General features: G+C 44.0%; 1 long non-coding RNA gene across 2 annotated transcripts in view; it reads right to left on the bottom strand.

The window, feature by feature from the left end:
• Positions 1–10,738: 10,738 nt before the first annotated feature.
• LOC103664915 overlaps positions 10,739–25,490 on the bottom strand; it is a 30,332-nt gene continuing 15,580 nt past the window's right edge. Inside the window, exons 3-5 of one of the 2 annotated variants that reach the window (XR_569166.2) lie at positions 18,895–19,079; positions 17,441–17,564; positions 10,739–10,954 (exon numbers count right to left, since the gene is read on the bottom strand). This is a non-coding gene — a long non-coding RNA (uncharacterized LOC103664915). The remainder of the gene's footprint in view (positions 10,955–17,440; positions 17,565–18,894; positions 19,080–25,490) is intronic. The other variant, XR_005838799.1, reaches the window with a different exon arrangement.

Here is a 25,490-nt window from a genome sequence, read left to right as displayed (position 1 = left end):
ATTTTTAGAATTTCATGGGGCGGTTTTATTTTCTCTTAATAATACGTCAGAATATATATACAATGGCATTCTCCAGGGTCTGAAAAATATATTTAAAGATATCACGAGTTCTGTTTTAACATGGCTCTCTCCTCTTTTGATTTCTTTTTTCAGTTAAGTGCGGAGAACATTACAAAAGCATTCAAAAAGCTTTCTAACTGTGGTGCTCGAGAAAGAGGAATGAGGTGTAATTGCGGTTTGATAGTAGAATGAAACAGATTTAGTTACGCCGTAAAGATCGTATCACAGATGGTGCTTCTCACCGTAGGGCCTTAGTATTTTCCCAGAGTTCATTGTCGACACCCCAACTGCGGTCTGCTGTGGCGGTGGGTCGCATTTTAATGGGTCCTGCTTTACTGAGTCTGTGTTTCATTTCTCCCCCAGTGACTTCCTCGTTTGACTTTCAGCTTGTAGTCATTCACCACATAAAAATACCAGAGCTAATAAGATGATTGGATGAAAATGCAGAATAATAACCATGTAATATGTAATGTGCAGTGGACACATATTATATATTATGGCAATTGCCTGCCTGGTTTAATTTTCAGCTGAGCAAAGGGAAAAAAAATCCGAGGTTGTGCTATCTTTTTCTCTATTATTATTATTACAAATATCTGTATTGGTCAGGGAACCACATAACTCCATCTCTGAGTTTTATAGTTTTTAAAGATTCTGGAATGGAAAGGTAGCCTAAGGTAAAACACTTAGCAAGCCCAGCTTTCCAGAGTTTTCTTACTTTTCTCATCAGAAATGAATTTCAAGTTAACCTTTAAATACTAAGAAACAAGAGTTCCCTAGGAAATTGTGGGGTAGCTAAACCCCAGGGTAGGGAGGGGGCAGGACACTGGGTGAAGACATCGTGTTCTTACTTATGCTTGTTAGCAGATGACTTTAAAGACGAATGGCCCTGGATCTTGGCATCTGGGAGTCTTTCCTCTATGCATGCGGAGAAGGAGACATCATGGTTTAGGAGTGGGGTGGGGGGAGTGCCTGGGAACAGTAAAAGCTTGGGCAAAATTCTGGTGCATACCAATTCCAGCCTCTCATTTTTCTATCCTTTTCAGTTCCTATCCTCTAACTTCCAGTCCAAAGAGAGCTCGGTTTGAGAAGGCAGCTCGAGATTTCTGCAAACATCTATCTAGTGGGTATGCCAGCTGCTGGAGATTTGGGAATAAAGGACCCCAAATTCCTGTCTGCAGGTAATTGAGAGTTTAAGTAGAGCAGTTTGGACTCGTTCCCCAGCGTTGTCAGGAACAAAGCTCTGCAAGCTGAGTAGCTTAAACAACAGAAATGTATTCTCTCACAGTCCTGGTGGTTAGAAGGCTGAGACCCCGTATTGGCAGGGTTCGTTCCTTCCCAGGGCTCCACTCTTTTCTCCTAGTTTCTGGCAGCCTCGGTGTTCATTGGTTTGTTGATGACCTTCTCCTGGCGTCTTCACGTCGTCTTTCCTCTGTGTTTATCTGTTTACGTGTTCAGATTTCCCCTTTTTATAAGGACACCAGTCATGTTGGATTAGAACCCACCCTAATGACCTCATCTTAACTTGATCATCTGCAAAGACCCCATTTCCAAATAAGGTAGCAATCACAGGTGCTGGGAGTTAGAACGCCAACATCCTTCGGGAGGACACAATTCCACCCATAACGGAATTGCTGTTCAAATGAACAAGAATTCTACAGCCTCTGACCTTCCACGCTGAACTTCATCTCCTCCCGAGATACTGAATTCTAAACTTCTACGACCCAGTTCCTGTCAAACCCCTCTGTCACTTCACTGCCTTTGTCTTCAACAATTCCAGCAACATCCGAGGCCCTGTTCCGATTTGAAAGTCTGCAGTAAACTCCTGCCTGCAATCTACTGTTGGCCAGCATGCCTTCCCCCACCCTTCCCTGCAAACAGATATTAACTTTACACAGACAAGTTAAAACCTCTATTCAAAGGTTTCACCAAAAAACATACTTCACTCAATAAAGATGTTTTGTGCCTACTGCTCTACTCCAGGGTCTACTCCTTGAGCTCAGTACACACTCTTGCCTTCAGTGAGAAACTCAGTCTAGTGAGGGACTGAGTAAAAAGCACAAAGCAAAGAAATAGAGGCTTTGGTAGGAGCCACCAGCGGGAGTGCATAGAATCTTTCCTGAAGCCAGACTGGGGGTGAAGGGGAGGAGAGCAGGGAAGGCTTCATGTAGGAGGGGACACCTGAGGTGAGTCTTGACATATATGCAGGAAGATTTATTCAGGCAACGATATAAAAGTGGAAAATGTGGGCAGTGGGGTGGGAAAGGATATTGGAACGAATAAAAGGAGAATGCAGCTGACCTCTGAACAATGTAAAGGTTAGGGGTGCTGACCCTCCCATGCGGTGGAAAAGCGTAACTTTTGACTCCCCCAAAACTTAACTCCTAATAGCCTACCTTTGACTGGAAGCCTTACCAAGAACATAAACAGTCAGTTAACACATATTTCATAGGCTGTATGTATTGTATACTGTATTCTTATAATAAAGCAAGCTAGAAAGAAGAAAGTGGTATTCAGAAAATCATAAAGAAGAGAAAATACATTTGCAGTACTGTACTGTATTTATTAAAGAAAAAACCCACAGACAAGTGGACTCTCCCAGTTCAAACCCACGTTGTTCCAGGGTCAACTGTAAACTAAAAGGTGCTAATTAAATACTGGAAATATTAAGTAAATATGGAAAAGAGAGGGTGGTACGTTTAGAGTTGAATATGAGCCATTGTCTGTTCAACAAGTACAAACAGCTTGTCTTAGTCCGAGTGGGCTGCTATAAAAACATACCCTGGACTGGACAGCTGAAACAACCATTTATTTTTCATAGTTCTGGAAGCTGGCAAGTCCAAGATCACCGTTCTAGGAGATTCAGTGTGTGGTGAGAGCTCTCTTCCTGGCTTGCAGATGTTTGCCTTCTCATTGTGTCCTCACGTGGTAGAGGAGGGCAAGCTCTGGGCTCTTCCTCCTACAAGAGCACTAATCCCTTCTTGGAGGCCCCACCCTCATGACCCACCTAAATCAAATTACCTCCTAAAGGCCCTACCTCCGAATACCATCACATTGGGAAGTAGGACTTCAACATACGACTGTGGGGGTGGGGCACATTCCGTCCATAATACAGCTTCTGCTGATATTAAGAGGAGAAATGAATGTCCATTGCAGAAGACTGACAAGTTCTTTTGCTCCCCCACCCCAATGTGCATGGACTTGATCAGCCCCAAGACTGCGCTTTAGTGGACCAAATGTCTGATCAGTTAACAGAGCTCTGATAATGGTCCATCACACAGTATAAGAGTAGACCTATCTAGACCATCTTTTATTATTTAGCCATGCAAACAGAAGCTTCTCCAAAAACCCACGTGGCTTGCCTGGCTCGGTGCTACAAAAGGATGACACTCGCTCTTCCCCATTCTGGGCATTAACAGTCTCAGTCGGAGTTGGGAGAAGGTTCCTTCCCAGGCGTCACGTGATTGACGGACTGCTATTGCCCCTCACTCCGGTCACCTGATGTCGTGGACTCCCCCAAAGCCTCTGATCTATGCTAATTTAAGATGGAAAACCTATCCCACGTTGCCTCCTTCACCTCAGGACAGAGCTCATCATTTCCTGATGCTTTGAAATGCACATCCAACCTCAGGATATGATAAAAGTTGACCAGATTGTCAAATAAACCACAAAGATTTAAGAAGATTATATGAGGGCTGAGAAGTTTAATTGAGCCTGCACTAAACAAAACAAGGTAGAAATGTAGGTCTCACTGGTTACATAATCATCAGTGTATTTTTACAAACAAAACCTCAGCATTCCTTTAACATCGTCTAGTAATCGGGAAGGAAATTGACGATGTCATTTGTTTTTCTTTTACATCATCGCGAGCCTTGACTGTGTCTTAAGCCATAGAAAAATGCCAGGATATGTGCCATTTGCCATCTTTTGGTATAAATAGCATTGGTGGGAAGGAGGAGACTGGTTGGAAAAAGCAAAAGATACACTGTGCACATAAGTGTGTTTTCTATGTGCCAAAGAAGAAGGTCAATAATGAAGCGATGTGGCTAACCATGATTTGTCTTCCAGGATCAGATTCTGGGCCATTGAGCAACTCTGTTCCCTTCCGCTGGGTCCTGTCTTTTTCCATCCCGTTTGCTGGTGGTTTGTGCGTTCAGCTAACTCCTGGTCCAGCACTAGGCATCATGCAGAGGGTCTAAACACACAAATACCCTCAGGGCTTAGCTTCTGTTCCACGGGAGGGAGCAGATGACTGGTCTTCCGCAGATTGGGCCCTGGAATTCGGCAGGCAGCCCCTCCGCAGGAAAAGATGTTTACAACTGCTGTCTGCTCTGGGGGCTGGGGTGTTTCTCTGAGAGTGTTTGATAAAACCGGAATTTCACATTTGATACAGAAAACAATCACTTGATGTTTTGAATAAGAATGGAATGTATTCCTCTTCTTTCCACATTCAGCCTCAGATATTTCGAGGGGTTGTTTACAGTGTTGATTCGAACTCTGTATGACATTGCACGAAAGAACGAGTGAATTCATTCATCAGTTCAGTATATTCAATTGAATTCTTACTGTATTCTGGGGGATACAAGGAACTGTTAGACCCAGTCCTCCCCTATAAAGAACTCACAACCAGTGTAGGAACCAACCACTGGACAGTAAGCTTGTTCTGTGTTCGTTCATCTCTGTATCTCCCAGAGTGTAAGCAGTGTTTATTTAGGGCATTCTAGGTGTTCAACAAATATTTGTTAAATAAATGAATGAGATCAACACTCCAGGAGGGCAGTGAGTCCTTTTCAGGCTGAGAAGTGAGCATTCCTGGGTTAGGTAATGAGGGCAGGCTACAGGAGATGGAATTCAGCAATGCTTTCAAGAAGGGGTAGGATGCAATGCAGCTGGTGGAGGGTTGACAGAAAGGACTCCCTCTCCTAGGTAAGGGGACAAAGGTGAGTCAAACCAGGAGATGGGGAGACCCTGAGCATTTTTAGGAAGGGGAGTGGCTGGAGTGCCAGAGGTGGGTGGTGGGAGAAAATCCTGCCAGGGAAGGAGGGCACCTGGAATCACTTCCGGATTGACTTCGCCAAGTAGTTGAGAAAGGCCATCATGGATACATTGGATAAATCACAGAGAGCTGTGGCGAGGGAAAAACATCCAGACCACCAGACTGGGCCTGGGACACCCAGGCCCCATTCCCGCTGGGCCCAGGAGAGTAATTTTCTGCTCCTCTTCGCTTTAATTTTAACCTTTAGAGAAAGGAAATTAAAAAAAAGAAAGAAAGAAAGAAAGAAAGAAAGAAGAAAAGAAAAAAGAAAAACTCAACTCCCTATGTACTTTTGCAAGTGAGTCATGTTAGGTTTTTCTCGTCGCCAATGAAATCAAGACCGCAAGGCAAACGTGTTTCAAGGGATGAACATTATTGCAAGCACCCTCGGGCGAGGTTCCACGACTCAGGAAAGAGCGGTGAGTTGGGGAAGTCGCGCCCAGGGCAAGACAGCGAGGGTTTTTATTAGGTACTGCTGGGGGGTGAGGGAAGTCGGTAGGACGGTTTCGGCTTCCCACCTAGGTTTTGGTTTAAATCTTGGCGGGAGAGTCAGCCATCTTGGGTGTCTTGGCCCCTTTTTCTCGGCCAGCCCAACAAGTCATAAGGATTATTAAGTTCATAGCCAATTTTGATGAAAAGATATGAGTGGGAATGAGAACAGATCCCAGAACGCCCCAGGAGGCTGCTTTTAACCATAAAATGTCTTAGGTCAGAGAAACAGCCTCCCATGTCCCTTCTTCCCATAGTCATGTTATGGGATGGAAGGTGCCTGGTCAGCCAGGTCATTGCGTTTTAGGACTTCCCAACACAAAGGGTGTGCACGGACGCACGCACATGCGTGTGTGCGTGCACGCCTGAGTGTGTGTGTGTATACACACACACAGTAGGGTGTGCGTGTGTGGGGAGGGGGCTGTGCACGGGTGTCAGTACCGAAAGGGTTTGGGGAAGAGCAAAAGCGACATGGGACTCAGGCTATACCAAGTTTCTCCCAGCAGCCTCTGCGTATGATAATCCCAAAGGCAGTTAAACACACACACACACACACACACACACACACACACACGAAAAACAAATTAGTCAAGAAAGGGACCCCCCCCCAAAAAAAATCCTCATGAGATTAGATTTCTCAATAAAATAGTTACAGGAAATTGTTTATATTCCAGGAGAGATGAATTTTTCTATAATTAGCTTTCACGTCAATGTTATAATGATCTTATTCATCCAAATTGGAGCTATCAGCCCCCCACCCGCACCCCCGCACCACACACCAGGCGTCCCTCTGCCTTTATCTTCTCTTGCTTCCTGGAGGGCTACAGCCTCCTGGATGGCAGGAACTGGTTCACTTTTTTAAAGTCATGTGATCTATTTCACTATCCACAAATAAGCATGTTTTCTGAATACGGTGTGATCCATTCCATGCTAATACAGCATAATTTTATTTTATGGAATTGGGGCCTTCCATCACCATGCTGAAAGGCATCCTCCTACCCCAGCCTCCTTATTCTGTTCCCCTTAGATGGACTCCAGGCTGCCTTCTGGGCCCCTGACCCCTGCTTAAGAAACCCTGAATTGTGGGTGCCTGGGTGGCTCAGTCCGGTAAGCATCTGCCTTCGGCTGAGGTCCTGATCCCAGGGTCCTGGGATCGAGTCCCACATAAGGCTCCTTGCTCAGTGGGAAACCTGCTTCTCTCTCTGCCCTCCCTCCCCATCCCCTATTCTCTCTCTCTCTCTCTCTCTCTCTCTCCTTCTCTCTCTCTCTCACAAAAATAAATAAAAATAGTTAAGAAAAAGAAACCCCGAACGGGTCAGGACCGTCCGATCACAGATGGCTACAGGAAACCCCACAGAAGGGCTGAAATGTTACTTTGGTGTCAGGTCACATCCCTGGCCTAGGGAGGCATGTCAGAGACTTTCCATTTGAGGAAGAGGGGGTGTGAGGATTTATGACCCTTCTGTACAAGAACCACATGCTGCCGTCCCGACCTTGTTAGGGTGGGAGAGTGAAGGGATTGTTTATTCCACTCTTGCAGCTACAAGAACAAACTTCCGATTATAAAAATGGGATAGCACCACATGCCACAGATGCTTGGGGAAAGCAGAATGTGGCTCACCGTGAAATCTGTAGGGAAGAATTCTCCAGGCACTGCGATCAGAGCCCAGATGACTGACGGTGATTTGGGTAGGTGGGATAGCCTGGGGAGCAGGGCAGGGGAGGGAGGACATTCCTAGCATTCCTGGGTGGAGGGTCAGCAGTGCTAGGAGCTGGGAAGAGGCAGAGTGTGTAGGCTTGGTGCTCCCACAAGACCACTCTGTGAGGGAGTCCAGAGAGGTGAGGCGAGACCATGAGAGCCTTGCAAAGGCAGTGGGTATGCGTGCGCGTATGTACACACGTGTGCAAGCAGACCCACACATGCACACACGTGTTTTAATAGAAAGCTTTATCTGCGTGCTCCGTCTCTGAAATCTTTTTATCTCCCTTTTTTTATCTGAAAAAAATGTCTGAGCGATACAGTATCTCAGATGTGTCAAAGTGCAAACAACTTAAAAACGGCTTTTCATATCTTTGTCTCATTTGTCACGTTATATTATTAACTCGTTTGAAGTGCTTCCTACCCACTCCTGGGGGTGTCAGGAATGCTTGTCCGAGTCATATTGCTTTTTTGCTGTGCCACTTCTTTTAAAGTGATTGGTAAAATATACTTTCTGTGCTTTGAGAAGCAGATAAGATGATGCACTTCACACTCACCTGCTTTCAGAGGTAAGCGTCCTTCAAGGAGGGCCTCTGGAAGAGAAGCAAGAATGCTCTATCTTTTTCTCCAGAAGGTGAGGTGTTGGGCTGGGTCAATCAGCTGTTGCCACTTGCACTCTGCTCTTGCCACAGTAGGGCTGGGAAGGAGCTGGTAATCAGGAGTGTAGGAATGAAACCCCTACCTGCTTGCACCCCCCCTTCCCTCCTTGCCCAAATAAGGGCAAAACCCCATTCAGCACACAGCGTGGTAACTCCCAGCCAGAAGGGTCTGAACCAAATTTTTCCCTTCTGTGGGGCATCATGACACCCCCCCCCCTTCCTCAGACACTGTCCCCGCTGGGCTGGGATATGAAGCAGGCTTGCAGCCCCTGTGTGTAAAAGTAGGTATCCTTAAAGACTGTGTTTAGATTCGCTGGAAAACCCCTCGGCCGTTCCTGCAGCCGGAGAGCCCCCTGGGACACGGAATCAATCCCAAGTCTTGGTCCCCAACCCTTGAAGAAATAGGACTTAGCCCTGAGGCTTGAGCCTCTATGGCTGAAGTTAGGATTCTGAGATCTAACCACCTTCCAGGTAAGGAACCTCTGGAACAGTAATACTTCCCCCCCCCCCCAATGGCCACTCTTTCTTGAGCGCTCCCTGCAAGCCCCGCCCCATGCTTAGCGGAGCATTTTACATCATCTAATCCTCAAGCAACCTGTAAGGTACCTATTACTACTCCATTTCATCCCTGAGAAACCTGAAAACAGAGCTGGAGCAGGTCTCTCAAGATCTCGAAGCCCATAGACTACAGCGCTGTGGTATCGACCTAGGCTTCTCGGACTCCATCGAACTCTTTGAGAGAAGGTGGGGTTTTTGCATGTACATTCGCTCTTTCATTCACTGAATATGGAAGGAGCTCCTACTAAGTGCCTCACGCCGTAAACACACTTGCGAATAAAACAGGCAAAGCTGGGGATTTCACAGAGGTTACATGGTAGTGGGTAAAGACAGAACATTGACAAATACGTAACATACCACGTGGGGATGAGCGCCGCGGGGGAAAATTAGCCTCGATAACAAGCTAGAAAGGGCGGGGGGTGGGGGTGGAGCGGCCCCACGTACATCGGAAATGACGCATTCCTGATGCTAGGACATGAAAATGCTTCCCACCATGTCAAGAACAATTTCCAAACTCCTGGAACCTGTCATAGCCAGCTGTGATGACAGTATGATGGTTCCCCGGCCAGCCTAAGAGGAATCCTTGCCAAAATAGGTGCATTTCAGCTTCTTGGAACATTGGGTCCGAATGGAAATGATACAGCCCAGATGGACTGAATGACACGGGCAATGATTCAATCTCCTTGCGAGCCTTACTCCCCCAACCTTGATAGGGAACGAATCCCCTCCCCCTCTTCCTTTACTAGCAGCCTTTGAAAACCGACCCCCATCAATCTGGAAACCATTTGGAGATTCCCAAGAGGAAGGGGCTGCGTACCAATGTGATTGCTGGTATTGTTTTCATTAAATATGACATGATTGGGAATTCCCGGGGAAAACTCCTACCCATGAAGAAAGGGGTTTCAAAAGATGTGACAGATTAGCATGTCTGAAGATTGGCCATAAAATCAGGAGGTTGATGAACTATTAGTGTTTCTAAGCTGCATAAATAAGCAGTCTGATAAAGTAATGTGATTTATTTAGCAATCTTGTGAGAAGGTGGTCCCATGCTTTAATAATGTAACAGTATACTTTGAGAGGATTATTTTCCCCGGAAGTAGCAACGGTTGTTAATACCCACATAGAGGCAAGGAGTTCTTGCATTATAACAGATCTACCTATCTGCCTGAGATACCTGGGGGCGTCAGACTGTAAACAACCTATCAGAATCATTGCTACAACACTCATTAAAACCAAATATCTTTGTCTAGAGGGAATTGAAAATTAATCTCAACTGAAAAAATTCTGTATTAACCCATAAAACCCCATCATATTTTATACTTCTAATTTCTTTCCAATCCTTTCCAGCACCCTCAAATGCTTTTTGGCAGTAAATGGAGTTTAACTCCTTAATTAACTGATAGTAATTAAAGTGACGACCATTTCAAACCTTATATATTGTCATTTCACGTAACTCGGAAAAATGAAAACTTTGATTTTTCAGAAACCAGTTTTCCCAGATTGAGAGCATAAATAGTCTTGTTTGTACTGTAAATTTGTACACATAAGGCTTTTTGCTCTCTTCCCTCAATTCAAAAAAAGAAAATAAGGGGAGTTCTCCAAATATACTAGCATGGTGATGACAAGTATAACAGAAGAACACACAGCTTTTGAGGCTGTCTAGATTTTGTTTTGTGTGTTTTAACTACTTAATGAAATTCTTGGAAGAAAAAGGTCCAAAAACCCGAACTGGCGCTGATTAAACTTACTATCATTTTATACATACTATAAATCTCTACCATCCAATATGGAAGCCACCAGCCACATATGGCTAGCGAGTGTTTGAAATGTGGCTACTCTGAATTGAGATGTGCTGTAAGTACAAAATACACACCAGATTTCAAAGACTTTGGATGAAAAAAGACTAAAAATGTCATCTTAATGATTTTTATATATTGATTTTATTTTTGAATGATAGTATGCTAGATATATAGATGGTCCCTGACCTATGATGGTTCAATTTACCATTTTCGATTTTATGATGGTGCGAGAGTGGTACAATGCAATAGAAACTGTACTTCACGTTCTTGATCTCGACGTTTCCCTGTGCTAGCAATTTGCTGTGTGATAATCTGTCATGGGCAGCTGCCACAGCCCCCAGTCAGCCCCCCCAGTCGGGAGAGTAAATAACCGATACGCTGACAACCATTCAGCACCCACACAACCATGCTGTTTTTTACTTTCAGGACAGTATTCAATAAATTCCATGAGATAGTCACTTTATTGTAAATTAGGCGTTGTGTTAGAGGACTTTGTCGGACCGTAGGCTAATGTAAGTGTTCTGATCACGTCTGAGGAAGGTGAGGCTGAGTCACGATGATCTGTACGTTCGTTTGTAGTAAATGAATTTTCAACTTGTGATATTTTCAGCTTAGATGTGTTTATCAAGATGTAACCGCATCGTAAGTTGAGGAAGATCTGTATTGGGTTAAATAAAACATACGAGAATTAACTCTACCTGTTTCTTTTTGTATTTTTAGTGTCACTACTAGAAAATTCCAAAGTTTATACGTGGCTTGCATTTTATTTCTATTGGGCAACACTGCTCTAAGTTTAAGAAAACACAAAGAAAGGGTTTATTTCAGTTGGCCTGAAGTTATTTTTAAAGCCATTTGGTGCAATAATCACCCTAAGGAAGCATCAAGATTCGTTCAGTAAGTTCGTGCTTTGTAAGCCCACCCCCCACTTCAAAGAACAACGACAGGCACAGGATGAATAAATAAGTAAAACAATATAAGCAGGTTCAAGCCACGATAAGCATCTACACGGACCAGGTACATGGTCCAGAAAAGCAAGGCGATTGGTAGCACACAGCACAGAGATCCGGGCTTGCTTCTGGAGCAGGAAGCGGGCATCGGCATCTGGCAGGTTGCCTAATCAGAGGTAATGGTACTAAAATTATTTTATGTAAAGCGGCAATAGGAATCGAGGTGGAAACTGGGTGGAACTCCCTCTGATTAAAAAAAAAAAAAAAAAAGGCTGAGAAAATCTCTGCTAATTGTGGCCTGGGAATTTTGCCTCCTTGAATTGGTAGGACATAAAAACAGCCTCATCTCCAGGATCTGAAAGACGCTAACTGCTGGTTCGAGGACCGGACTGGCCATAAAACTTAATCCTTGAGGCCATAATCTTTAAGGTCTGTGAGCTCCAATCCTGCAACATCAAGACTTGTTTGGCCAGCAAACTCCAAGGAGCCACATGGAGGCAACTTAATAAGCTAGAAAAAGAAGAGCAGACCCAAAGAAATTAAAAATAAGGAAAGAAAGCAGAAATTAGTAGTATACAGAAAAGAAAACAGTGGAGATGAACAGAATCAAAACCTGCTTTTTAAATGACTTTATAAGAATTGACATACCAGGTAACTCACTCACTTACAGCGAACAATTCAGCGTTTTTAGTATATTCACACAGTTGTGCAACCGTCACCACAATCTAATTTTAGGATATTTTCATCATCCTAAAAGAAGCCCTCTTCCCCCTCGCCACACGAGGCAATCAGTCACTGCCTAGTGGTCATCAGACAACTGCCAAACTTTTTTCTTCTTCTCCATACATACAGTCCTCAAAAAACTTCAGAAGAAAAAGCCCAGGTCCAATGGCTTCACGGGTGCATTCTACCAAATGTTTCAAGAAGAAATACCTATCCTTCATAAACTTCTCCAAAAAATAAAAGATGAGGGTCCACTTTGCAACTCATTGTGCAAAGCAATTCTTACCCTGATAGCAAATCCAGACAAAGACATCACAAGAGAATGAAGCTCTGTGTGCAAGTGTTTGCATCACTAACCTCAAAATTCAAATCTGTAACCAGCAGCAAGAAAGTTAGCCACGAAGCACGTGTGAGAGATACAAATGCCTAAGACCTCTGAACGGAAGCCATGTTGGTTTGCCCACATTGACATCCATTGGTGCGTGCCCACAAGCAGGGCCCTCCAGAAATGTGAGCTGCTCTTAAATTCTGTGACACCCTACCTAAATTCCATTCCTATCTACAGAAAAATACTCAAAGTTTGGAAGCTACTCCTCTTTGAAGAAACTGCCCTAGTTTCATCCTGAGGGCAGGGTCCTCCCATGCACAACTATGGAATTAAGCAAAGTCAGGATTTATTCATTTTTGCCTTCAGAGAATATTTCCTCATTATCACCCATAGCAACCCAGTAAACTGAGCTCTCTTCTCCACTCTGCATCAAGATCTTTCTGAATCTTCATTTCCACTAAGGTTGAAATGAATGATAACAGTATAAGGAAAGTTTCAATCAGACTATGTGCATTTTACCAGAGATTCAAGCTTAAGCCTGAAGCCCAGAAATTGATCATTTCTGTCCTCAGACAGTTTTATGGGAAATAATTTACAGAGCAAGATCTTGAGTACAGAGGGGCTCTGAATTTTCCTAGCCCTTAAAAAAGTACATATACCAAGAATCCACTTGAACTCCTATGTCAAATTCTAGGCTGCTAGAAAGAAAGAAGTAAGCACTCTAAGTATGCCTGTTTGCATAGAGTTTCTGAAATTTGTCCAGGATATACAGAGAGAGGTTCTGTAAGCAAAGTAAACAGGACACACTAAGGAAATATATCTATATCCAGGTTGGGCTTTCTAGAAGTAAATTTACTTTTCCTTCTAAGGATATATATAGCCAACATTACTGAAAAACTCTGTAGATACAGCTTCAGAAATGTGTATAAATGACTTTAAAACTCATTAATTTCAAAAACATGGCACACTCAAGCAGACGTTTAAATCCTTTAATGATTGAGAAGATGTTTCTAGTATCTGATAACCAGTCACTTTGAGTCATGAGTATTTGGTACTATAATCACTGGGGAATGTGTGGCTAGGCCTCAGAAAGTCTTATTTCCCTCATTTGCCTCTGAGATTAAGAGCATCCAAACGACAGGTATTGTGTTTGCTCTGGGACCATGCAGCGCGTTAATTCCCATTGGCACCATTTGGGCTAATTCCGTTTTAAGACCAACTAGGTGAGGTCTTCTAATCATCGGCAGGGCTCTTATCACAAAGCCAGATCTCTGTAACCACCAGTGGCTTCAGCCTTCCCTGCAATGCCATAGAAAGCGTTCGTCCTCAACGTCGTTGGAGAATGAGCAGACGGTTGTAGTATGGACACCTGATGAATCATCAGGGTGAGCTGATGGGCAAAAAATGGGGACGACTAAAATCCTAAATGAATGGTGGAAAGAACTTAAATTTCTCTTCACATCTTTAGGTTATAAAACTGGGGCATGTGAATAAAAGGGCTCATACAAAGAAAGGCAAACATGAAGGTAGAAGCGGAAAAAAAGAACTTTCGATTGAGGAATGCAGCCAACAGACGACACTGGGAGACTGCTCATTTTATTCTATTATGTAATAAAAAGGAAAAATGAAGTTTGTTGTTTTTTTAAAGATCTGGCCAAAGGAGTTTGTAGCATGTGTGATGAACTCACTCACAGAGGCACCAACATATTTTTGGGCAAAGTTGTCTAAAAATAACTTGTTTCGTCAGTTCTGGGACATTTTTGCAGTCGTTTGCCAAGAATCCAATTAATGTGTGTTGTGTGTGTGTGTGTTTTTTTCCTTTCAGGCAATTTCATGTAGCTTTTATATTTTGTACTCTTTTAGAAAGAAAATTCTTATGGGCAAGTGGATGCAAATAATATGATATGTGGGTAGTTAAGTTGCTAAGACTCATAATGCCGTTACTTGAGTCTCTGTGGCCCAGGGCATTTATAAAGATCAATTAACTCAGCTCAGCCACTCTGAATGAGCCCTTCCTCTCTGCTCCAGGTCCCACCATGCTGCACTCGCATAGACAGCTGTGCTCAGACTGCCTGCCTCTAGGAAGCTGGGAGTGAATGGACAAGTCCCAGCCAGGGACTCTCATCCTTGCTCAGAGCCTATGGAAGTAACTACCTGCAGATATTTAAATCTAAAGGGTGAAGCTGGCCTATCTGCGTGGGACATCACACAGAAAATAAATAAATAATAATAATAAATAAACCATGTCAACTATATTAAGGATATAGGGAATAAAATGCACATGAACTTTTAAAGTAAAACATAGTAGACTTCAAAGATATTTCATGATTATTTTTTTCTAAGTGGGTCACTTTAGCTGAGCCTCCAACCTCCTGGAAGTCCCTCACCACACAATATAAAGCATAATTATAGGAATCAGCTGCGGTGTAATATTCATTTGGGGGAATATTCTTATCAATCTAACAAAACACTGAAGACAGATCCCCATTAGCTATGGATTTTAATAATGGAACAGACTTTAGAGATAATCTGGCCTAACCTATTATTTTAAAGATGAAATTGAGAACAAAAACAAAAGGTAGAGAAAGGTCTTGGGTGGATTTTCCTTTCTTCCTAACAGAAGCCAGGGTTAACATTTTCCATGCACTGAGCTACTGACCATTCTCCAAATGCACCATTGCACGTTTGCTTGCAATCTGCCTTTCACAGGAAATGCCTTCGTCCTTTGGAAAAATTTTACTCCCTACTCAAGACCCAGCTCAAAACCATCTCCTTGGAGAAACCTTTCTCTACTCACCCAGGTAGAGTTAATGTTTTCTTTTCTGTGTTCTAACAGATCTTCAGATATAATTTTGCTTTAGTCTCTCGCATCTTAAAAGAAAAAAAATAAACAATGTCCCTTTCTGAACTCCATCTCCAGGGCCATCCTCTCTATTTCCTCCCTTTCCCAGCTATGGGTCTCAAAAGAATGGTTTCCATACTCTGGCTTCACTTCTTCACCTCCATTTACTCTTCAATCACTCCAACTGGCTCCTGACCTCTCCACTTCGTGGAGGTTATTTGTGGTAAATGCATCAATGACTTCTGTGTTGCCCATGGCTGCTTTTCAGTTTTTATCATACTTGTCATCTCTTGAACATTCTACACAGTTGACCACCATGTCTTTGAAACACCCTTGGCTTCTGGGACACCACACTACTGGTTTTCCTCTAATGACTTAAGGCATTGCTCTCAACGTCCTTGGAAGTTTACCCTCCTCTCCTAGATCTTTTGTGTTAGAATTCCTCAGAGCTGAGACCTTAGTACTCTTCTCTCTCGTTCCTACCTTCTTTGGTAAACTTGTCTACTCCCTGTCTTCAAATTTCATATCAACAACAACCCTCAACAATATGTCTAGAAGTAAGATCTTTCACTGGGTTCTCGACTGTAAACCCAACTGCCTGCTTACATTACTAGCATTGCCATGATTCACAGGTGATAAAATCATACCAAAAACTAGCTAAGATAAAACAAAAGAGACAGACAAAGAAAAACAGAAAGAGAGGCAGAGAGAGAGCAAGAGACAGAGTCAGGGAGACTAGTTAATAAACAGATATGACAGATATGAGACTTTTAACTCATGTAACCAAACTAGGGCCAGAAGCACGAAGACTCCAGTATCCTCAGGATTCTTTCTCCTTTACACTTCTCTGGTTGCATATTATCTTCATTCTTTTAAGCCAACATAATTCCCTTACAAGGGCCATATTCGTCAACAGCTCTGACCTTAGCCTCAGAGCTCTACAACCAGAGTGAAAATCTCTTCTGCCCACTCAGTTTAAGAGAAGGAATTTGACTGGTCTTGTGAGGCTTACCTGGCTTTTCCATGAATCAGTCATGTGACCTAGGAGTCAAGGCACGATGATTGATTTAGATTGGATCACATGCACATCTCCTAATTACTAGAGGGATAATGTTGAGCCAGGCAGTCACGCAATGCGTACCAGTTAAACTATTCAACATTTCCATTTAGATCCCTCACAGGTATCTCAAGGTATCCAAAACCTAACTAATAATGTTCCTCCAGAATGCATGGTTCTCCTCCCACATTTTCGATCTCAGAAAATAATACCAACATTTATGGGTTAGCTCCGGCAAGAAACATAAAAAGTTATGCTTGTCAATCACCCTTAACATCACTCCATCATCACCCCAGCCTCAATCCAATGACCGTAGACTACTGATTCTGGAACCACGATAGATTTTGGATTCATCCACTTTTTTCTTTTTCTTTTTTTTTTTTTTTAATATTTTATGTATTTATTCGACAGAGATAGAGACAGCCAGCGAGAGAGGGAACACAAGCAGGGGGAGTGGGAGAGGAAGAAGCAGGCTCATAGTGGGGGAGCCTGATGTGGGGCTCGATCCCAGAACGCCGGGATCCCGCCCTAAGCCGAAAGCAGACGCTTAACCGCTGTGCCACCCAGGCGCCCCTCATCCACTTTTTTCTGCCTCCAAAATCACCCTCCTAGTTCAAGTGGATATCATCTCAGTCCTGTATTACTACAATAGCATCCTAATTGGCCTACTGTCTACTCTTGATCTCCTCCCATTCTTTATTCTCAAAGTAGAGCTATTTTCTAAAAATTAAAACTCACCATGCTTTCTCCTGCTTAAATTCATAGAAAATCTTCTCATTGCTCTTGTGATAAGCCCTGATTCCTTAGCTTGCCCCTCCCCCAAGCTCTGGGAATCCAATATCTGCTTTCTTTGCTAGCCTCATTTTTTCCCACTCTCCCCTTTCCCCCACTCAAAATGCTTCAACCACATCAGTCTTTTGGTTTTTCGGAAGCAATTTGAACTTGACTGGACTGCAGGGCTTTCACATGAGCCAGGCAAACATGCCAGGTTTGTGCTCTCTAAACCCTGCACTTCATCACATCACTTCAAACAACTCTAATACTTACTTGGGTGAATTTTCAACTGTAAGGTTCATAAGGGAAGGATGGCATCTGTCTTGTTTGACATAGTACTTAGCACTTAGGAAATGTTCAAACAATGTTTACTAAATGAATGGTTATCCATTTTATTATAGATTGTGTATCTGTCTTTTCTGTCAAAATATGAATTTATTCTTTTATTTCACAAATATTTATTGAGTTCTTACCTGGTGTGAAGGAGTTAAATATCAGGGACAGAGGCATGCAGAAGATAGATGGGGTCCTTGCCTTCGGAAATTCATAGCTTTACTGCACAGAAACCATGTGTTTTCCCTTTCTGCATCTCAATTCCTGGAAGATACGGGCTATTTAATGTTTACTGAATGAATAAATGAATTAATTAATGGATGCTCTGAACTTGACCATCAACTAGTCACTGTTATTGTAGCTGTTTTAAATTCTGTGTGTCTGGAATAACCAAAAGGCTCATGGCGGAGAAAAAATGGACCATGAGCCATGGTTTTCCTGGCTGGCAGTGAGCTGGGCCAAACATAATCATCACTCACTAGGCGGAATTGAGACAGGGAGGTCCAGGACGGCATATTGGCACAAGGGAAGAAGGGAAGTTCTAGACACACAGCATCTGCGAACTAGGAGCAAAGGGATGGGAGAGAAATTATAATACCAGTGGAGGAAGGAAGGAAGAGAAAGGAAAGGACCAAAAGGAAATGAGATTTGCCCATTTTTCTTGAAGCTTCTTAGCCATGTCTGTCTCCTACTCAGCATTGTGAGCCCCGTGGCAGCAGGAACAATGCCAGTCTTGATTATCAAAGTGTCTCTGGCGCCAACTCACATGACCATGCGTACTTGATGGATGAATGCGTGAATACGTGCTCAGGCACCGTAGGCTCCCGGTCTCAGAATCACAGCTCCAAGACGCTAATGAGCCAGCACACCAGTTCCTGTACCTCACATCGTCCAAAGAATGCACTTCTGGTAGCTGGTTCTGGAGCTCACCCTCTCCAGATAAGCAGGAAGCCCTTGAGAGTAAGTTCTCACACCTAGACATTTCAACTAGTCGCCACCCCGAGACATCCCCAAACCACAGTTAAGAGAAAAATAGATCCTTTTTCTCTGAGTTGACGGCTGAAATTCTCAGAAAAAAAAAATCTGTAGAGTTAGAGGTAAAAAGTTTCCAAATGTATGCATGTCTAGAAGTCACGGATAGTAGTAGGATGAATGAGAGAATTATACTGAATAATTTATTCAGAAAAGAGGTGGTAGCCATGGTGACATATACAGTATAGAAAGGCTGTGGGAGCCTAAAGTGGAGAGTGGATGCCTTTAGGGAGAAAAGGGAGGCAAAAAATAAGGAGGCTAAAGACCTCAAACCTAGTGGGAAACTATGCCCAGGGTAGGTGTAATTTTGTGCTTTTTCTAAGAAAAAGGCAGTATCACATAATGGCAAAACGTGGGATCTCTAGAGTCCAGGGGCCTGGATTTGAATTGTACACTGTTGATTCTGGACAAATCACTTAGCATCTCTAGGGTTCAGTTACTTTATCTGAAAAGGAAGATACAAATGTGACCCATCTCTTGGGAGCATTAAATGAGGAGCTTCCTGTAAAACACCTGGCATGTGTTATGGGCTTGATAGATATTACTTATTACTAATACTCACACAAATGACTCAGCAGCAGGTGTGTTCACCATTGGGGCCAATCTCCAGTACTGGCGATTCAAGGAGAACCAGAGGAAAAGAAGAGCCTCTGCGATGCCATTCGTGAGAAGCGTCCAAGCAGACCTGGGCTCACCGCTGGTCCTCGGTAAGTGATGGCTTTCCTTCCTTCCACTTCTGTCATCTCCCTATTTTTATGAAATTGGGTGTCAGTGCACCATCCCTGCTCTACCTTACAGCTCCCCTGTGCCCACAAAACCTTTTCTGGTCTGGAGAAGGCTGAACAGAACCCAGCAGCTACAAGGGAAAGTTGTAAAAATGCAGATCAGAGTTTCCTTTTTTTTTTTTTTTCCAGATTTATTTATTTGAGAGGCAGAGGGAGAGAATCTTCAAGCAGACTCCCTGCTGAGCATGGAGCTCAACACGGGCTTGATCCCACAACCAACCCTGAGATCATGACCTGAGCCGAAATCAAGAGTTGGGCACTTAACCGCTGGAGCCACCTAGGCACCCCCAGAGCTTCCCTTTTTTAAAAAATGCTTATTTGAAGGCAACCAACCAGATGCACAGGCCACATTAGAATCTAATCAAGCACAAATAATGCAAAGTTATAAAACCAGATTTTTCTTCTTCTTCATTCAGCATTTTAAGAGCCTCTGCTCAGGAAGGGGGTGGGCTCCCAACAATCGTGGGAAGGAAGTCAAGTTCAGTGCCCTGGTGCCACCTTCTTCCCCTTTCCCCTTCTCCCTTCTACTCCCTCAAGGCTTTTGCCCCCAATTCTGGGCCCAGAACCCTCCACGGTTTCCCAGCCCAAAGATTCTCTCAAGAAGGATCTGAAACTCATTTACATTAAAATACAAATGCGGATTGCAGCTTAAAGCGTTACCCCAAGATTTGCCTTTACCTCAACACCCCCAGCAACATTTCATACCAACCCCAGCAGGGAGCAGAGAGGCTTCCTTCCTAGGCTCCGTAAGCTTGCTGGTTGGTATTTTTAAGGTAGATTTATCCTGGAATTCCTGCAATGTCACCCCTTGGGTTGTAAATTAATTGGCAGGGTTTATTTTTTATTGATTGATTGATTTTTAAGTTTTTTATTAGGTTATGTCAGTCACCATACAGTACATCATTAGTCTTTGATGTAGTGTTTAGGAAAGGAGCAAAGGCTCACAGAGAGCTATTTTCATTCCTTTGAGCAGAAAATGGAGCCCCACACAACGAATCCAACCTCCTTTGAATTTAAAAATCACCTGAAGCATTTATGTATTGACAACCAGATGCCCTTGGATCTCTCTTTCCATAGGTCTGGGTTGAAACCCTGGAAACTGATTTTTGTTGCCAGCATGGTGTGGTTGTGGAACGGATTAAATGAGGGTATTAGTGAGAAAGTCTTAGCCTCTGCGCCTGGCTTAAGACAGTTGAGTATTATTTGAATTTCTCATCTCCCTTGCCACAGCCTCATTTGGAAGTGTGAGTCCGACTGCCCCCTTCATGTATGTTCTCCTTAACCGGCAAGTGTAGACATTTCTGGAGAGCTACTCTTTCCTCCCTGGGCTACTTCACATGCTGCTAACAGATCCCTCTTTCTAACACACGGTTCTGAGCGTGTCCAAGGAATCCACACTGCGCCTGACCCCACAGGCATGCTCACAATCCCGTCTTCACATGTCAGCAAAAGTTATCCATTAAAAAGTGGATTCTTTTACTCCCACATTTAAAGTGAAATGCAAACTCTTCATCACAGCTTTCAAAGCCCCTACAGTCCCCTGTTCGTCTTTCTGACCCCATCTCCACCATCTCCCCCTGCTCACAAGGCTCTGATTTGATTGATTGATTCTCCTCCCTTAGTGCTCACCCCTGCTCAAGGCCACCATCCCGCTGTTCCCTCTACCCAGAATGCTCTTTCCCCAGATCCCTGCAGGACTGGCTCCGTTACACAGTTCTGGGCTCAGCAGCTACTTCCTGCTAGAGTGGTCCCCTGAGGCTCAGTCATATTAACCCTTGCTATTTTTTTTTTTTACAACACTTCTTCAATCTAAAATTACCTTACTTATTTGGTTTCTTTTTTTTTTTTTTTAAGATTTTATTTATTTATTTGAGAGAGAGCCAGAGAAAGAGCATAAGCAGGGGGAGCGACAAGCAAAGGGAGAGGGAGAAGAAGACTCCCCACTGAGCAGGGAGCCTGACATGGGGCTCGAGCCCAGGACCCTGGGATCATGACCTGAACTGAAGGCAGATGCTTAACCAACTGAGCCACCCAGGTGCCCCACTTATTTGTTTTCTTACTACTCCCTGTCTACCCCCTCCAGGATGTAAGCTCCCTGAAGACAAGATTTTGGTTGTCCTTTTCACTGTTCACTCTTTATGTCTGCTGCCAGAACAGTGGTTGACACATGGTTGACATCCAATATGCATTTTGCACCCCAGTGCTCAAATGACAAATGCTCAAGCATTGTCACCTCGATGTTCAAATCCTTCCATGGTTCTATATCCTTCTCAGGATGAAGAATACATTCCTTGGTTTGTAAGTGAACAGTCTCCATAGTTTTGCCTTAATCTACTTGCTAACCTATGTTCTTTTTTTTTTTTTTTTAAGATTTTATTTATTTATTTGACAGAGATAGAGACAGCCAGCGAGAGAGGGAACACAAGCAGGGGGAGTGGGAGAGGAAGAAGCAGGCTCATAGCGGAGGAGCCTGATGTGGGGCTCGATCCCATAACGCCGGGATCACGCCCTGAGCCGAAGGCAGACGCTTAACCGCTGTGCCACCCAGGAGCCCCTTGCTAACCTATGTTCTTATAGCTCTCTTTTTATTATAATGATTAACACATTAAATTGAAATCATCTGCATACGTTTCTGTCTTCTAACCTTTAAACCCCAAAGTGAGGTTTGTGGACTGGTATCATTGGTATCATCTGGGAGCTTTTTAGAACTACAGATTCCGAAGCCTGGTGCATATGGCCTCATGATTACCAGAGGAATAATATCAGACCAGACAGAGAGTCAGTCATCCAATGTATATTAGCTAAACTACTCACCACTCCCACTGGGATCTCTCACAGACATCTTGATAGTAATGGCCATACTGAACAAATAGTAATCCTCCAAAAACCATGATTCTCCTTCAGTATTTTCACTCTCAGAAAATAAAAAAAAATATTTATTGTCTTACACTAGTTCATGAGCTATTCAAAGGTTTTATTATTCTGCTTTGAAAAAGGGGGACAGAAGAGCACTGGGTGGAGGTGGGCAGGAAGAGAATAGCTTTAATTTTCCCATGAGAAGGCAGGGGATAGATATCAACAAGTAGGTGGGTATATGAGTTTGGAACTCAGGAGAGATATCAGGGTCTAAAAACAGATTTTGGAGCCAACATACATAGCCACAGCCTTATTTTGCCCTGGTTTCTTGATCAGTGATCCTACCATGCCTCCCAAGTTCATTCATCTTTCAAGATGATTATCTCACATCCTATCCTCTCTCTTTAAACCCCCATCACCTCCCCTTCAGGCTTCAGTCTTGGCTGACAAGCTTATTTCTTATTCCACAGAGAAAATAGAAGCAGTCAGCAGAGGTCCTGCCTCCACTCACACCCCATACCCTTAGCCTGCCCTTCTTCATGAGAAGATATTACGACTATGTTAAAGTAACATTTGTTAACGTGGAACACAGGATGCGGGATGGTGAACCACGGTTCAATAGAAGACCACAAGAGAAATTGAAGTAGAAAGGTTGATGACTCATTGGTCCTGGGGGAAGTAAATGGCAGGGAGGTCAATGCAGAGAGAGTGACAGAACCTAGGGCAAGGCCTTTATTAGGGTCAGAGGTGGAATGCTTTGGGGTTCTCAAGCTGAGGACAGATGGGCCAGTTCAAACCACAATGAATAGGGTTTGGGTGGGTAAGCTCCGGGGGGGCGGGTCTTATCTAAGGAGCACACAAGAGGAAGGCCCTGGGGGGGGGGGACTTGATCACAAGGGCTTTTAGGGAAGTCATATCAGGAACTTGCATTTGCTTGTGACTTTGTGGGCTGCTAGCAAGGGTATGCATTTGTATGAGGGGCTAGTGTCAGTTCAAGGACCATTCAAGCTGTTTGACCAAACAAAATGAATGCCAAGGGGTGCCTGGCTGGCTCAGTCAGGAAAGCACTTGACTCTTGATCTCAAGGTCTTGAGTTCAAGCCCCGCATAGAGCTTACTTAAAAAAGAAAAAAAGTGAATGTCAAGGCAGCCATACTGTAGAGCAGCTGAGCTAAGCGCCCCACTGGAAGCCAGCTTCTTCACTATGTCCTAGTTCCCATCCCTTTATCCTGCTCAAAGACCTCATGCCAACAGTTCACTCCCCTCTCTCTTGTGTCATAAAATTGCCCTTTCTTTTCTTTTTTATTTTTTTTAAAGATTTTATTTTATTTATTTGACAGAGAGAGAGACAGCCAGCGAGAGAGGGAACACAAGCAGGGGGAGTGGGAGAGGAAGAAGCAGGCTCCCAGCAGAGGAGCCTGATGCGGGCCTCGATCCCAGAACGCCGGGATCACTCCCTGAGGCGAAGGCAGACCCTAATGACTGAGCCACCCAGGCGCCCCTATAATTGCCCTTTCTATTAGAGTTTCGATTATCATTTAAGTACATTAAATCTCCTATCTTAAAATCAGGGCACCTGAGTGGCTCAGTCTGTTGAGCATCTGACTCTTGGTTTGGGGTCAGGGCATGATCAGGGCTGTGAGATCAAGCCCCACACTGTCCTCCACACTCAGTGGGGTGTCTGCTTGAGATCCTCTCTCTTCCTCTGCCCCTGCTCACACTCACATGCTCTCTCTCTCAAATAAATAAATAAATAAATAAATAAGGAGCCTCCACTGACTCTGGTCCTTCCTGCCGCTCTCACCCCACTCTGCTTTAGAGCAGAGCCTCCTGAAGACATTGTCTACACTGCTGCCTCCAACTTCCTTCCCATTCTCACTTGCACCCACAACCAAAACTGCTTTGTCAAGGTCACTGATGACTTCCACATCACCAAATCCATGGGGCAGTTCTCAGGCCCCACTGCACTTCCCCTACCAGTAGCTGACACCCTTGTCAACTCCCCCTGGACACCCTTCACTGACCGTCCAGGACACCACACACTGGAGGTGGTCCTCCCTCCTCGGGCCACCCCTTCTCAGTCTCCTTTGTTGATTGCCTCCTCTCCCAACCTCTCCATGTTGGTGTGCCCAATGTGAAGGCCTCAGTTTGCTTCTTTTTTCCATGTGTACACCCTGGTGATCTCATCCCACATCACTGCGTTAAATGTCATCTGCGTGCCCAGACTTGTCCTCTGGTCTAACTTCTTTCTCAACAGCTGCCTCAATGTCTAATGGCGGCACAGAGCTTGCAAGCCTCTGATCTGACTCTTCGTCCTCATTACCACCGGCTTCCCCAGTCTCCCTCATCTATGAAAATGACAACTCCTTCTTCTTGCCAGAGCCAAATCTTAGGGCCTGACCTTCTTGCCTTCTCTCCCCACATCCAATAGAAAATCCTATTGGTCTCACCTCAGATTAGAATACAAATTCATTCATTTTTCGCTACTGCATTACCGTCATCTGGAGACAAGCCCTTATCATCTCTGACCTTGATTATTGCCGTTGTCTCCTAGCAGAGCTCCCTACCACCACTCTGGCTTTCTGGGCCTCTTAACACAGCAGTCAGAGTTATCCTCTAAGAGTATAAGTTAGATTATAACACTTCTGTCTTTGAAACCATCTATGGCTCCCCATTTCTTCAAAGCCCTAACATTGACCACGAGGGCCTCCCTGACCTACACCTGCTGCCCCCTGGTCCTTTCTCTTTCCCCAGGATCACTTCATTTTAGCCACGTGAGGATTTCTTTTCTTCTTTCCTGTTTTTCTTTTTCTTTCTTTCTCTCTTTCTTTCTTTCTTTTTCTTTTTGTTTGAGAGAGAGTACAAGTTGGGGGAGGGGGCAGAGAGAGAGAATCTTAAGCAGGCTCCACACTCAGTGCAGAGCCTGACAGAGGGCTTGGTCTCATGACCCTGAGATCGTGACCTGAGCTGAAATCAAGAGTCAGACTCTTAACCTTCGATCAGAATACAAGTCAACCGACTTGTCAATTACCCAGCAATTTAGACTGTAAGCAGCCTGGGGGCTCTGAGGAAGGAATTCCTATGCGCCAAGCAAGGTGCTAGGTATTCTGCCTATGCTAATACATTTGATCCTCACAGCAACCCAGTGAGATATGTGTGATTCCCCATTTTACATATGAAGAAATTGAGGTTCCCAGAGGTTAAACTAACTCAAAATCTTGCAACTACTAAGGAGCAAAGCAGATACTGAAGCATGAGTGTTTTGGGCAGCATGTGAGAAATATGTATACAGGGAGTGTTTTCCCTGTCCTCCTGGGTCATCTGGAAGCCCCATACTGAGGCAGACCTGCTGGTTTCCTATAACTAATCCCTTCCTCCTGCTAATGGAGCTGGATTGTATCTGTGTCGGGGGCAGACTTGTGCTTCAGGAAAGACTGAGCCTCTTCCTAACCTCAGGAGGCAAAATTTTACTGGTCTAAGACAATTATAACCATTTCATTTGCCTGGCTATTGATTGG

Source organism: Ursus maritimus, unplaced genomic scaffold (genome assembly GCF_017311325.1).
Source record: "Ursus maritimus isolate PB19 unplaced genomic scaffold, ASM1731132v1 scaffold_30, whole genome shotgun sequence".
Lineage (NCBI taxonomy): Eukaryota > Metazoa > Chordata > Mammalia > Carnivora > Ursidae > Ursus > Ursus maritimus.
Note: the sequence above shows the minus strand (reverse complement) of the source record. Positions and strands in the feature narration are given on the sequence as shown.